Source organism: Phodopus roborovskii, unplaced genomic scaffold, assembly GCF_943737965.1.
Source record: "Phodopus roborovskii unplaced genomic scaffold, PHOROB, whole genome shotgun sequence".
In the NCBI taxonomy this organism is placed as follows: Eukaryota; Metazoa; Chordata; class Mammalia; order Rodentia; family Cricetidae; genus Phodopus; species Phodopus roborovskii.
Window position 1 is genome coordinate 48,530,865 of NW_026126511.1, and position 12,159 is coordinate 48,543,023.

The window sequence follows — 12,159 nt, forward strand, 5'->3', positions numbered from 1 at the left end:
ACTAGCATGGCAAGGCATTCCTAAAGGTGCAGTCTTGGCACGCCTATCTAATGGCTGCCTAAATAAGACCTGAACTATGACAATACCAATAGACGTGCAAACAGGGAAGGGAGAAGTCTCATGGGGCCCCATTCCTAGACAAAGAGCTACAGGCAACTAATGACTGCTGAGAGAAGGAGAATTAGCCTCTCCCTGGAATAAGCCCCTTAATTGGTTACCCAATACAAATGGCATCCCTGAAGTCACATGTATGCAAGTAACACTAAATGGACTCATCAGGTTGTGTTGATGCATTTATAATACAAACACACACACACAAAAGAAAAGGGAACCATGAATTTGAGAGGGAGTAAGTGGAGGCATAGAAGGGGTAAGGGAGTGAACATGGAAGGGTAAAGTGATGTAATTACCTTTTAATTAAAAATTTTTTTTCCTCAGGAGCTGTTGCAATTTTGTATCACTGGTCATTGTGAATGCTCAGAAACGTAATGTGTTTATCATCTGTGTACAGAATAACAAGAGCTGAAGGCCTGATTCGGTTGTTTCTTTAAAAATTCAGATCTGTTAGCAGGCCAACTATATCCTAGTGGGCCTTTAGAAGAAAAGGCAGGAGCCAGTTTTGGGTAGAGTAAGCACTGCCCTCTAATGGGCACATGAGATACTACAACCTATGAGGAAGCCTCTGGGACCTGAAGCTGTTCTGGAACTCGCTGTGTAGACCAGGCTGACCTCCAACTCACAGAGATCCGCCTGCCTCTGCCTCCCAAGTGCTGGGGCTAAAGGTGTGCACTATCAATGCCCGGCTTGAATGCTTTCTTTTACAGGGGCCTGTTTTCCTATTTTTCACTTACATTTATTTATTTATTTGCTGTGTGTATGGATATGTGGTCAGATGACAATCTGTAGAGTCAGCTGTGTCCCTCCATCATGAAAGTCCCAGGGTTTGTATCCAGGTCATTGGGCTTGGTGGCAAGCCCCCTTTTTACCTGCTGAGCCATCTCACTGGCCTCTGCTTTCTCCTTTTTATTTATTTATTTATTTATTTTTGAGACAGGGATTCTCTGTGGCCTTTGGAAGCTGGCCTCTAACTAGCTCTTATAGATCAGGCTGGCCTCGAACTCACACAGCCTCCCAAATGCTGGGATCAAAGGTGTGTACCATCACCACATGGCCAGTTTTCTCCTTTCTAAGATTCCTCAGGATGATAAGATTTTTCTCTTGTAGCTTCTGATCCACCTTCCACACTCCAGGAGTTCATACTCTCTCGAGTGTTCTGAGAAGACTTCCTCTGAAGCTTATTCCTAGCTACATATGACACTTGATCCTCTAATTCCTTTTCAGGTAGTGTTCAGACCACCCATTATCCAGGCTTCCTGCAGCCCATTTAATTTACCAGTTTGTTCTGTCGTGCTGGGGCTAGAATACAAGGCCTTGTGTACTGGAGGCAAGCGTTCTTTCTACCAACAGAGTTGCATCCTTAGCTTAGCATCTAGCAGCTGTCCTTTATTGTGACTTGCAAGGACAATGTGTCCTGTTTTTTTTTTTTTTTTTTTTTTTTTTTTTTTTTTTGAGACAGGGTTTCTTCTGTATTACTTTGGAGCCTGTCCTAGAACTAGCTGTGTAGACCAGGCTGGCCTTGAACTCACAGAGATCTGCCTGCCTCTGCCTCCTGGGTGCTAGGATCAAAAGCATACCTCACAAATGTCCGGCAAGTTATTCATTGTTAAAAATATATATACAGGCATTTATGCGAAGTGCTTTTGTGGAGAAGAGAGGAAGCCCTGAGCATGTGAAGTACTGAGGGAAAGTGTGCTGTAGAGCACAGCCATGACCACGAGGGGGCGCGGAGTGTGGGTGCTGATAGTGTGTGCAAGAAATGTTCACCATAGGTTTCTTCCCACCCCCACCCCCACCCATATTTACAGCCTGAAGACTGCTCCACTACAGAGACTGCCCTCACAGAGATTAGCTAAACCTGTCCATTTGATCCAGCTGTATACCGTAATCCTGCCTCTTTGTTTATGTGTGTAATAACCCTGCCTTGTTATTCAGCTGTAGGCAATAACCCCACCGCTTTTCAACTCTATATAATAGACATGCTGGACTTCTAAGGCCCTTTGGCTTGCCCATCAGAAAGCCCAGGTCACCTGCCTGATCCCAGCTTTTCTGTGTCTTTGTGTCTGTCTTTTCTTCATTCTCCTGACATCACCAGTCTGGTAGTTGTGCAAAGAACACGAAGAGTGTATTTTTTTTTCCACCATAAATAGCAAGGAGCACAAACCAAGAAGGGGAACTAAATACACTTATGATTGACCCAAATTCTGTGGGCTACTAAGATCCCCCCTTATGAAGAACACCCCCCACAATGCCACCCAACTCCCACCCTGACCTCTGGCATGAAGAAGGCTCACCCTGACTGTCCAGGAACTCACAGAGATAGGCCTGCCTCTGCTGGGATTAAAGGTTGCATTTTTTATCATCTATATGGTAATTTAAAACCTAAGGAGGGGTGGTTACCAGGGAAACAGAAGGTGGGATCCAAAGTCCATCATAAAGGAGGGGGTCCACCCTCAATGACTGTCAAGGCTATAAATCCCTATAACACAATCCCTTTAAAAAGCAGGAATCCACCCAGCGTTGCCAAGGGCAGGGAATGCAGAAGACTGATAGCAGTACAAGTTAGCATAACCACTTTGGAGAGATTTCGGCAATGTGTCACAGGCGAAGCAGTTTCTGCCCTGGATTTTCTCCTGGGGAAATGTGCACACTTGAGAAGTAAGGATGTAATTACAAGGCAGGCGATAATGCAGGGCAGAAGCAATCCAGATGTCTGTGGTCAGCAGAAAGTGTAATTAAGCTGCTGCTTAGGCATGTCAGGGAAAATCACCCTGAGAACAGGTGGATGAAGTGGGCCTAGTCTCAGGGAAGGTGAATTCATCTAGAAATTTTGTGTTTGCTGGGCAGTGGTGGTGCACACCTTTAATCCCAGCACTGGGGAGGCAGAGGCAGGAGGATCTCTGTGAGTTCCAAGCCAGCCTGGTCTATATTTCGAGTTCCTGGAAAACAAACAAACAAAAAACAACAACAAAAAGAAACTTTGTGTGTAAGGGCAAGAAACATGACACAAAATAGACACTGTTAACATGGTGTTATTCTTTTTTGATGAAGTTCAAAACTGGCCACAATTAAAATATATAGGATGCAAAAGTAATTTAAAGAGAGTATATTAGTAGATAAAAGAAACAGGATAAGGCTGGACCTGGTGGCTTGTGTCTATAATCTCAATACCCAGCATTAGGGATAGACCATTGGTTCTCAGTCTGTGGATTGTGGCCCTTTTGTCAAACCTCTATCTTCAAAATATATTTCTTAAAGTTTATTTATTATGTATACAGTGTTCAGCCTGCATGTATACCCGCAGGCCATAAGAGGGCACCAGGTCCCATTACGGATGGCTGTGAGCCACCATGTGGTTGCTGGGAATTGAACTCAGGACCTTTGGAAGAGCAACCACTGCTCTTAACACACTGAGCCATCTCTCCAGCCCCTCTCCAAAAATATTTACATTATGATTCATAATAATATCAAAGTTACAATTATGAAGTAGGAACAAAAATAATTTTATGACGGGGAGTCTCCACAGCTCTTTATTAACTTGGTGAAAGGTTCGGCAGCATCAGGAAGGTTGAGAACTGCGGAGGACCCCACCCCATTGGCTGCACTCTCTCCCTGAAGTCAGGCCATGCCCTGCTGCAGCTCTCTCTGAACAGAGCTGATATGCAGGTCTGCAGTGGCCTTAGTACCCCCCCCCCCTTGCTGCTAGCCTAGTCCAGCCCAGTCCAACCCCCTCTGAAACCCCAGCTCCACCCCCAGGTCCAAGACAAGCCAGAATTCTAACTTCACCACCCAGCTCCTCCCTGCTTTGTGACTCCTGGCCTGTAGGCTAGGTCTATATGGCGTGGGACTCCCCTGCCTCCCTACGCCAGAAACCTGTAAACTCATGAAATTCCCGTTGTCCCTCTGAGTAGAAGGTCCTTTTCCTTCAGCAACACCACCCCCAGATCTGTGATGGCTGTCTCTCCTAATGAGTGCCCACCCATTCAGATCTGAAGGCTTACCTGCCATGCAGTCTGTGTTATTATGTAACATTAATATTAGTTAATGTTAATTAATGCCAATCCTTGTTTCCCGGGTATTTCTCTCCCTCCAGGGTCCCCATTATTTGTCCTCTTCCAATGAAGCTTGTCACCCTTTAGGGCCACATTGCTGCTCTCTGTGGCCATGATGCTGTCACTTTCCTAGTGAAGTTTTTCAGAAGTGTAATAGGGTAGCTCATGTCAGCTCCTTTCTCCCAATGTCACATCACATCACATTTTTTTTTTTTTTTAAATCTGACTTCAAGAGGCTGGGGTAGGAGGGCTGTGAGTTTGAAGCAAGACTGGGTTATATAACAAGACTCTGAATCAAAACAAAAACACACAAACAAAACAAACAAACAAAAAAGCAAAAAAAGAAAAGAAAGCCCAGACCAAAACAAAACAACCTGAGTTTGGTCAGGATGGTTTGCACTCCCTGTCCGGGAGGGGGAGGAGCTGCAGTGGGCTTAGGGATCCTCTCTGTGGCCTCCTATGACCTTGTGTGAAGGTGAGTAGCTGCCCCCTTTGAAAGGGTCACCAAACTGTAGATAGTAGGTTTTGTTTGCTTCTTTTGTGTATTTTGAGACTGGGTCTTGCTATGTAGCACAGGCTAGGCTTGAACATAAGATCCACTCTCCTGCTTTAGTCTTCTGAATGATGAGATGCCAGACATCTCTCACCATCTTTTTTTTTTTTCTTTCCTTTTTCTTTTTCTTTTCTTTTTTTTTTTTTTTTAAACAGGAATCATACACATTAAAGAAAGAAAGGAAGGAAGAAAGACAGAAACAAGGAAAACAAAAAGAAATAAAGCTCAAAGGAAAGTCTGTAAAGTCAGCTTTTAAATTTTAAATCTTCCTGTCCCAGGAGTCACTTTTGTCTTTCCAGTCTTATGACAGATATCTTGAAGACAGAGCCCACCTTCTGTGAGAATGCCTGACCCTCCCAGTCCTCTGGGGAAGGATTTCTGTTCTGTAGGTACAACAGGAAATGAGATTTGCTGTTCTGGGTCAGACCCTCCATGGGTCAGCTCAGGGTTGTGGTTTATGCCTGTAATTCCAGTATCTGGGAGGCTGAGGCTGGAGGATTACTGGGAGTTTGAAAGTGGCCTTAGTTACATAGTGAAACCCTGTGTCAAATGAAAATAGGGTTCAGGCTGTAGCTCACAAGTGGTAGAGCACTTTCCTTATGTGTGTGAAGCCCTAGATCCAGTCCACCAGTTCAACCAGAAAACAAACAAACTAACAAACAAAAACCAAAAAACAGCTACAGACTGCTCCCCATATAAAAGCACTTAACTTACCACCAAGCCTGACAACCTGAGTTCCATCCCTGGGACCCACATGATGGAGAATGAACTTTTGCAATCTGTCCTCTGGTTTCTGTGTTCACAAGACTGCACACACAAATAAAAGTAAACAACAAAAAACATGGGAGGTTTGGAACTAAAAAGGGAACATTGTGCTACTATTTTTAGACCATGTCTAAATTAATAATAACTGATTCATAACATGTGTACTATCAGAAGGAACTGGAAAGGATAGATTCTGTATGTCCATGCCTCATCTTGCCTTCTTGCTCTAGAAGCTCTGCTCCGACACCAAAGCACTCATCACCCCAGTATTGGGGCTGGGACTGTGCCCACAGTGAATCGGGAAGGCTAGATCTCAGGTAGGGGTCTGCAGGGAGAGTCCTCAGCTTGTAGGCTTATGGCAAAGAAGGCAATAGGATTCTCTATAGCATGTTTCCTGTTTTGGCTATCAGATGGGAAACTGGCCTGGATCCATGGAGGGTCTGACCCAGAACAGCAAATCTCATTTCCTGTTGTACCTACAGAACAGAAATCCTTCCCCAGAGGACTGGGAGGGTCAGGCATTCTCACAGAAGGTGGGCTCTGTCTTCAAGATATCTGTCATAAGACTGGAAAGACAAAAGTGACTCCTGGGACAGGAAGATTTAAAATTTAAATGATGTGACTTTCATCACCAATGTATTAGCAGGGGAAAGCTTTGCCAATCAATGTTCTGCTAGAAAAAGATACAGGACTCTACAGAACAAATAGACGGGACCAGAGACCACAGTCCATCGAAAACCAAATTCAAACAGCAGCTTCATTCAAAATCACAAACTGGATTACAGCAAGGGACACTACATAGCACCTTACCTAAAGGGTTGTTTTAAAAATAGCTTGTGCTGATGCTGGTGTGGAGAAATAAATAGACATAGTTGCTTCTGGTAGGAATGTAAAGAATCAGCTGTCATTTTTGTTGTTGTTGTTTTGTTTTTTAAGACAGGGTTTCTCTGTATAGCCTTGGCTGTCCTGGAACTTACTCTGTAGAGGAGGCTGACCTCAAACTCACAGAGATCTGCCTGTCTCTGCCTCCAGAGTGCTGGGATTAAAGGCATGCGCCATCACTGCCTGGCCAGCTGTCAATTCCTAATTATAATTACATCAGCACAACCTTTAAATTTTTTAAAGATTTGTTTATTTATTATATATACAGTGTTCTGCCTATGTGTATGCCATAAGAGAGCATCAGATCTCATTCTAGGTGGTTGTGAGCCACCATGTGGTTGCTAGGAACTGAACTCAGGACCTCTGGGAGAGCAGCCAGTGCACTTAACCCCTGAGCCATCTCTCCAGCTCCTAATTTTTTTTTTTTTAATCAAAGAGAGTCTCCCTGTTGTAGTCCCTGGCGGGCCTGGAATAGGAATGTCCCTGTCTCTGCCTTCTGAGTTCTGGGATTAAGGGTATGTACCACCTGGCCAGGTCTAACACCCTTTTGAGGGACAATTTGACAATGTTCATTTAAAAAAAAAATGCAGTATATATCGTTAATGCCAGCACTCTGGAGTCAGAGGCAGTTAGATGGTTGTGAGTTTGAGGCTAACCTGGTCTACATAGAGAGTTCAGGCTGGCTAGAGCTACAGAGTGAGACTCTGTGTCAAAAATAAAGATAAGAAAAATAAGGGGCTGGATAATGGCTTAGCAGTTAGAGATTGCTTGTTGCTCTTGTTGAGGACCTGAGTTCTGTTCCCAGCACTTGTGTGGACAACCACAACCATCTGTACCTCCAGTTCTAGGGAAGCTACAGCCCTTTTCTCAGCTCATGAGGCACACACATGGAGCACATGTATACATAAAGGCAAAATACTAACACGTACAAAATAAATGTTTTTAAAACTGTATATGTTTTTTAAAGACTTATTTTTTTTTTTTTTTTTTTATAGATACAGGTGCTTTGTCTGATGTGTGCCTGCAGACCAGAAGAGGGCATCAGATTGTGAGCTGCTGTGTGGGTGCTGGGAATTGAACCTAGGACCTTTGGAAGAGCAGCCAGTACTCTCAGTGGCTGAGCCATCTCTTCACTCTCAAAACTATAATTTTGATGCAACAATTTGAGTTAACTTAGAAACTTAGCCATAAGATAGGTCATAGTGATATTAAAAAGAATTATACTGATAATGTAGAGGTGAGAAAGAAATCAGGGATTTTATTTGCCCCATGGGTGCTTGGAAACAAGTACAGGAGGGCTGGGGTGAGGGGTACACAAATGTAAGGGAGCTTTTTTATTTAATCAATTAATTAATAGGTTTTTTTGAGACAGGGTTTCTCTGTGCAACACTCCTAGCTGTCCTAGAATTCACTGAGACCTACCTGCTACAGCCTCCCAAGTGCTAGGATTAAAGACATGTGCACCATTTAAATTTTGAAGACAATATTTCAGATTTATTTATTTTCCATATATGAGTGTCTTGTTTATATGTATTTGTACATGTGTGTGCCTGGTGCCATAGAGGTCAGAAGAGAGCGCCTGACCACCGAGACCTAGAGTTATGAATGGCCATGAGCTGTGGCTGCTGGAGTCCAACTCAGGCCCTCTGGGAGAGCAGCAAGTGTTTTCGGTCACTACTACTGAGCCATCTCTCCAGCCCAGACATTAAAACGCTGAGTCATGTGAGTGAGTATGTTATTTATTTAAAACAAGATGTCAAAAAGAGACTTCAAGATAAATTCAATGGTGCATTATTATAACAGAAGTGAAAACAACTCGTATATCTGTCTTACTCAAATATCATATCTATTTTTGTTTCCTTTTTTGTTGCTGTGATGTAAACACCCTGACAAAAGCAAATTGAGAGAGGGTTACTTTGGCTCACGATTCCAGGGTATACTCTGTCATCACAGGAGGCCAAGGTGGCAGAGACTTGAAGCAGCTGCTCACATTAGGGGTCCTCAAGCTTGTGAAATGCTTGTTCTTACCCACTGAAACATTTCCATAGACCACAGATTTCTTTTCTGTTTTGGGGGGTAGTGGGGATGGTGGTGGAGGATGAAACAGGGTCTCTTTCATTGTCCTGGAACTCACTTTGTAGATCAGGCTGTCCTCAAACTCCAGAGTGCTGGGATTAAATGTGTACCACCACACTTAACTTGAGTTCCTTCCTTCCTTCCTACCTTCCTTCCTTCCTTGCTTGCTTCCTTGCTTCCTTCCTTCCTTCTTTCCTCCCTCCCTCCCTTCCTCCTTACCTTCTTTTAACACACATTTAAAAGTATTGTTTTTGTTTTTGATTTCTCGAGACAGGGTTTCTCTGTGTAGCCCTGGCTGTCCTCAAACTCATTCTGTAGACCAGGCTGGCCTCGAATTCACAGAGATCCACCTGCCTCTCTCCTCTGAGTGCTGGGATTAAAGGTGTTCGTCATCACCCAGCTAAAAATGTTTTCAATAAGGGTCCTTAGGAGATGGTTAATTTAACGCACACTTCCTGACATTTGTTGTGTGCTGGACCTGGTGTAGACAGAGGGATAAGAATAGGAGAAAGACACCGTACCTTTGAGGGCAGAGCTGAGAATCACTGGAGACCAAAGGGATTTATAGATAGTGACTGTACAGTTGACTATACACTGCAAAGAGGAGCGGCTGATGCATCCTGGAAGGTTCGGGAAGACTTGAAAGACTCCTCTAGAATTCTCTTAGGAAGGGACGGCAGTGTTGTAGTAGGGGTGACCAGGAGCTGACCAGGATTCTGGAAAGGACACTGGGTTGGACACTTGTTCCATCATAGCACTGACCCAAGTCCTGTAATGAGCAGGGTGTGGGCGAGGGGACGAGGGAGAGAAGGTTAGTTCCGCATGGTTGGATCAGGGACTTCAATTAAGTCTGGAATTATTTAAGAAACAGGCAGTCATGGGATTCATGGGTTGCATGACAGGATCCTACCCTCCAGAAAGTCGTACGATCTGGTCGATGGGAAAAATAGCATTAACTTCCCCTGCTGTTGGTTTAAGCTGGTATTTCCATTTCACTAACATGTGTTGTTTTGCTGAAAACCCCTTGTTCTCCCCTACAACATGTGTTAAGGAACACCACTGAATGCCACTTAGGGGTATTGCTATATAGCCCTAGAACTTGGTATGTAGAGCAGGCTGGTCTCAAACTCAGAGATCTGTCTGTCTCTGCCTCCCAAGCACTAGGATTAAAGGCGTAGGCCCCTAGGTTTAGTTTGGCAGTGCACACCTTTAATCCCAGCACTTAGAGGCAGACACAGGTAGGTCTCTGTGAGTTCTAGACTCATGAGGTCTATGTAGTTAGTGAGTTCCAGGACTATGTAGTTAGTCAGGGCTAGGTAGAGAGACCCTGCCTCAAAAATCAAACAACAAACAAAGGTGTCTGCCATCACACTGAGTTGCTCCCATCTCTTAGCTATTAAAAAAAAATTCCATTAGGAATCATGTTATTGATTTCTTTTCTATCATAGGTCTCTGGGCTATCCAGCCTTCAGTTCCTGGTCATCCAGGCATGGGCTCCCTCTCATGGTGGGGGCCTCAGTCATTGGCTGGCCACTCCCACAAGTTCTGCAACTCCCTTGCTCCAGTACATCTGGCAGGTGGGCTAGATTATAGGTTGAAGGGTTTGTGGCTGGGCTGGTGCCTTATTCCCACCTCTGGGAGCCTTGCCTAGTTACAGAGGATGGTCAGTTAAGGCTCCAAATCTTTCATTATTAGGAGTCCTAGCAGGGTCACCCCTGTAGAATCCTGAGAGTTTCTAGTGGGCTAGATTTCCACATCCCCCCACCGCCGATGCCTTCCAATTCCAGGGTCTCTCCCAGTATTCTCTCCTGCCACAGCCACATCCCTCCTGTTCCCAGCCCCACCTAGCCCCAGCCCACCCAAAACTTTCTATTTCCCCTTTGCTGGGAGATCCATACATTCTCCCTAGCTCTTCTTGTTCCTTTGCCTTCCTGGGTCTGTGGATTGTAGCATTGTTATCCTTTACAGCTAACACGCACTTATGAGCACATACCATGTTTGTCTTTTTGGGTCTGAGTTACCTCACTCAGGATGACTTTGTTCTAGTTCCATCCATTTGCCTGCAAATAAATACAACTTTATTTTACATGTTTCTCTTGCATTATGCTTGTGTACCATGTGCCTGTGGGGGCCAGACATTAGATCCCCTGGAATTGGGGTTATAGGTGGTTGTGATCCACTTTGTGGGTGCTGGAAATCAAACCTGGGTCCTCCGGGAGAGCAGCCAGTGCTCTTGACTGTGGAGCCGTCTCCCCTGCCTCTCTCAGCTGTTTTGAATGGCGCTGACGAGAACATGGGCACATGATTTTCTTCAAAACTGTTTCTTCCTTTAAATTGTTTACTCTTATTTATTTCATGTGTGGTTCAGAGGGCAGGTGTGGGAATTGCTTCTCTCCTTTCACTGTGTGGCCCCAGGGAAGTGAATTTAGGTCAGCAGGCTTAGTGGCAAGCATTACCCAGAGAGCCATCTCAGCGGCCCAACTCCTGAGACTTCTTAAGCAAAAAAGCCAAAGGAAAGAATGAGGGGATTAGAGAACAGTTCATGAGGGCTAAGACAGGTCTCCTCTTTCTTGAATGTCTTCAGAGAAAGGTCTCTCTCTCTCTCTCTTTTAAATTTTATTTATTTTGTATACAGTGTTCTGTCTGAAGGTCAGAAGAGGGTGCCAGATCTCATTATAGATGGTTATGAGCCATCATGTGGTTGCTGGGAATTTAACTCAAGACCTCTGAAAGAGCAGCCAGTGCTCTTAACCACTGAGCCATCTCTCCAGCCCCAAGAATGTATCTATCTATTTACTTATTTTTATTGTTCTTTTTTTTACAGCCTGACTGCAGTTCCCTCTCTCTCCTCTCCTCCCAGCCCTTTCCCCATCTCCCCTCCAATCCATCCCCATCCCCCCATCCACTGCTCCTCCATTTCTATACAGAAAAGGGGAGGCCTCCCATGGATATCAGTCAAACTTGGCATATCAAGTTGCAGAAAGACTAGGCACCTCCCCTCATATTGAGGCTGGAAAGGCAATCCAGTATGAGGAAAATGGTCCCAAAAGCAAGCAAAAGAGTCAGAGACAGCCCCCGCCCCCATTGTTACAAGGGATGATCTTTATGATCTATAATCCCAACACACAGTAGGTGGAGGTAGGAGGATCAAGAATTCAGCCATCCTTGGTTTAGAGTGAGTTTGAGGCTAGCTGGGCTACATGAGACCCGGACTCAAAACAATAGACAAGCAAACAAAACAACATCCCCCAAACAAAAGAATTAAATCATTAGAGAATATTTAATCTAGGAAGATGTTCAAGAACAAGTCCATTACTCACTGTAGTAAACAGTGGCCGCAGCTTCTTAACTTCTCATGGTGGTCTGTTAAGTGTTTCAATCCTGACACCCTCCTCCAAGCTGGGTACTCTGGCCATGCAGGCATGGCAGGGATGCATGGGTTTGCTGATTACATTCCACGCTCTGTCAGATCAGTCCTGAGCATGTATAGTTTTCAGTGTGATCACTCACCAAGCAGCACATATAACCACTGACCACCATCCACACAGCATTTACCCATGGCCTAGAGACTGAAGTGTGCCAAAGCATTGATGCTGATACTGCTTGGGCTTTATATCCCGGCTTCTGAGAACTGATGCCTTGGAGACACCAAAGAAGAACCAGGTGGGCTGGTGGAGGACAGGTACGGAAAGGCTTGGAGTGAGGAGTGTCACC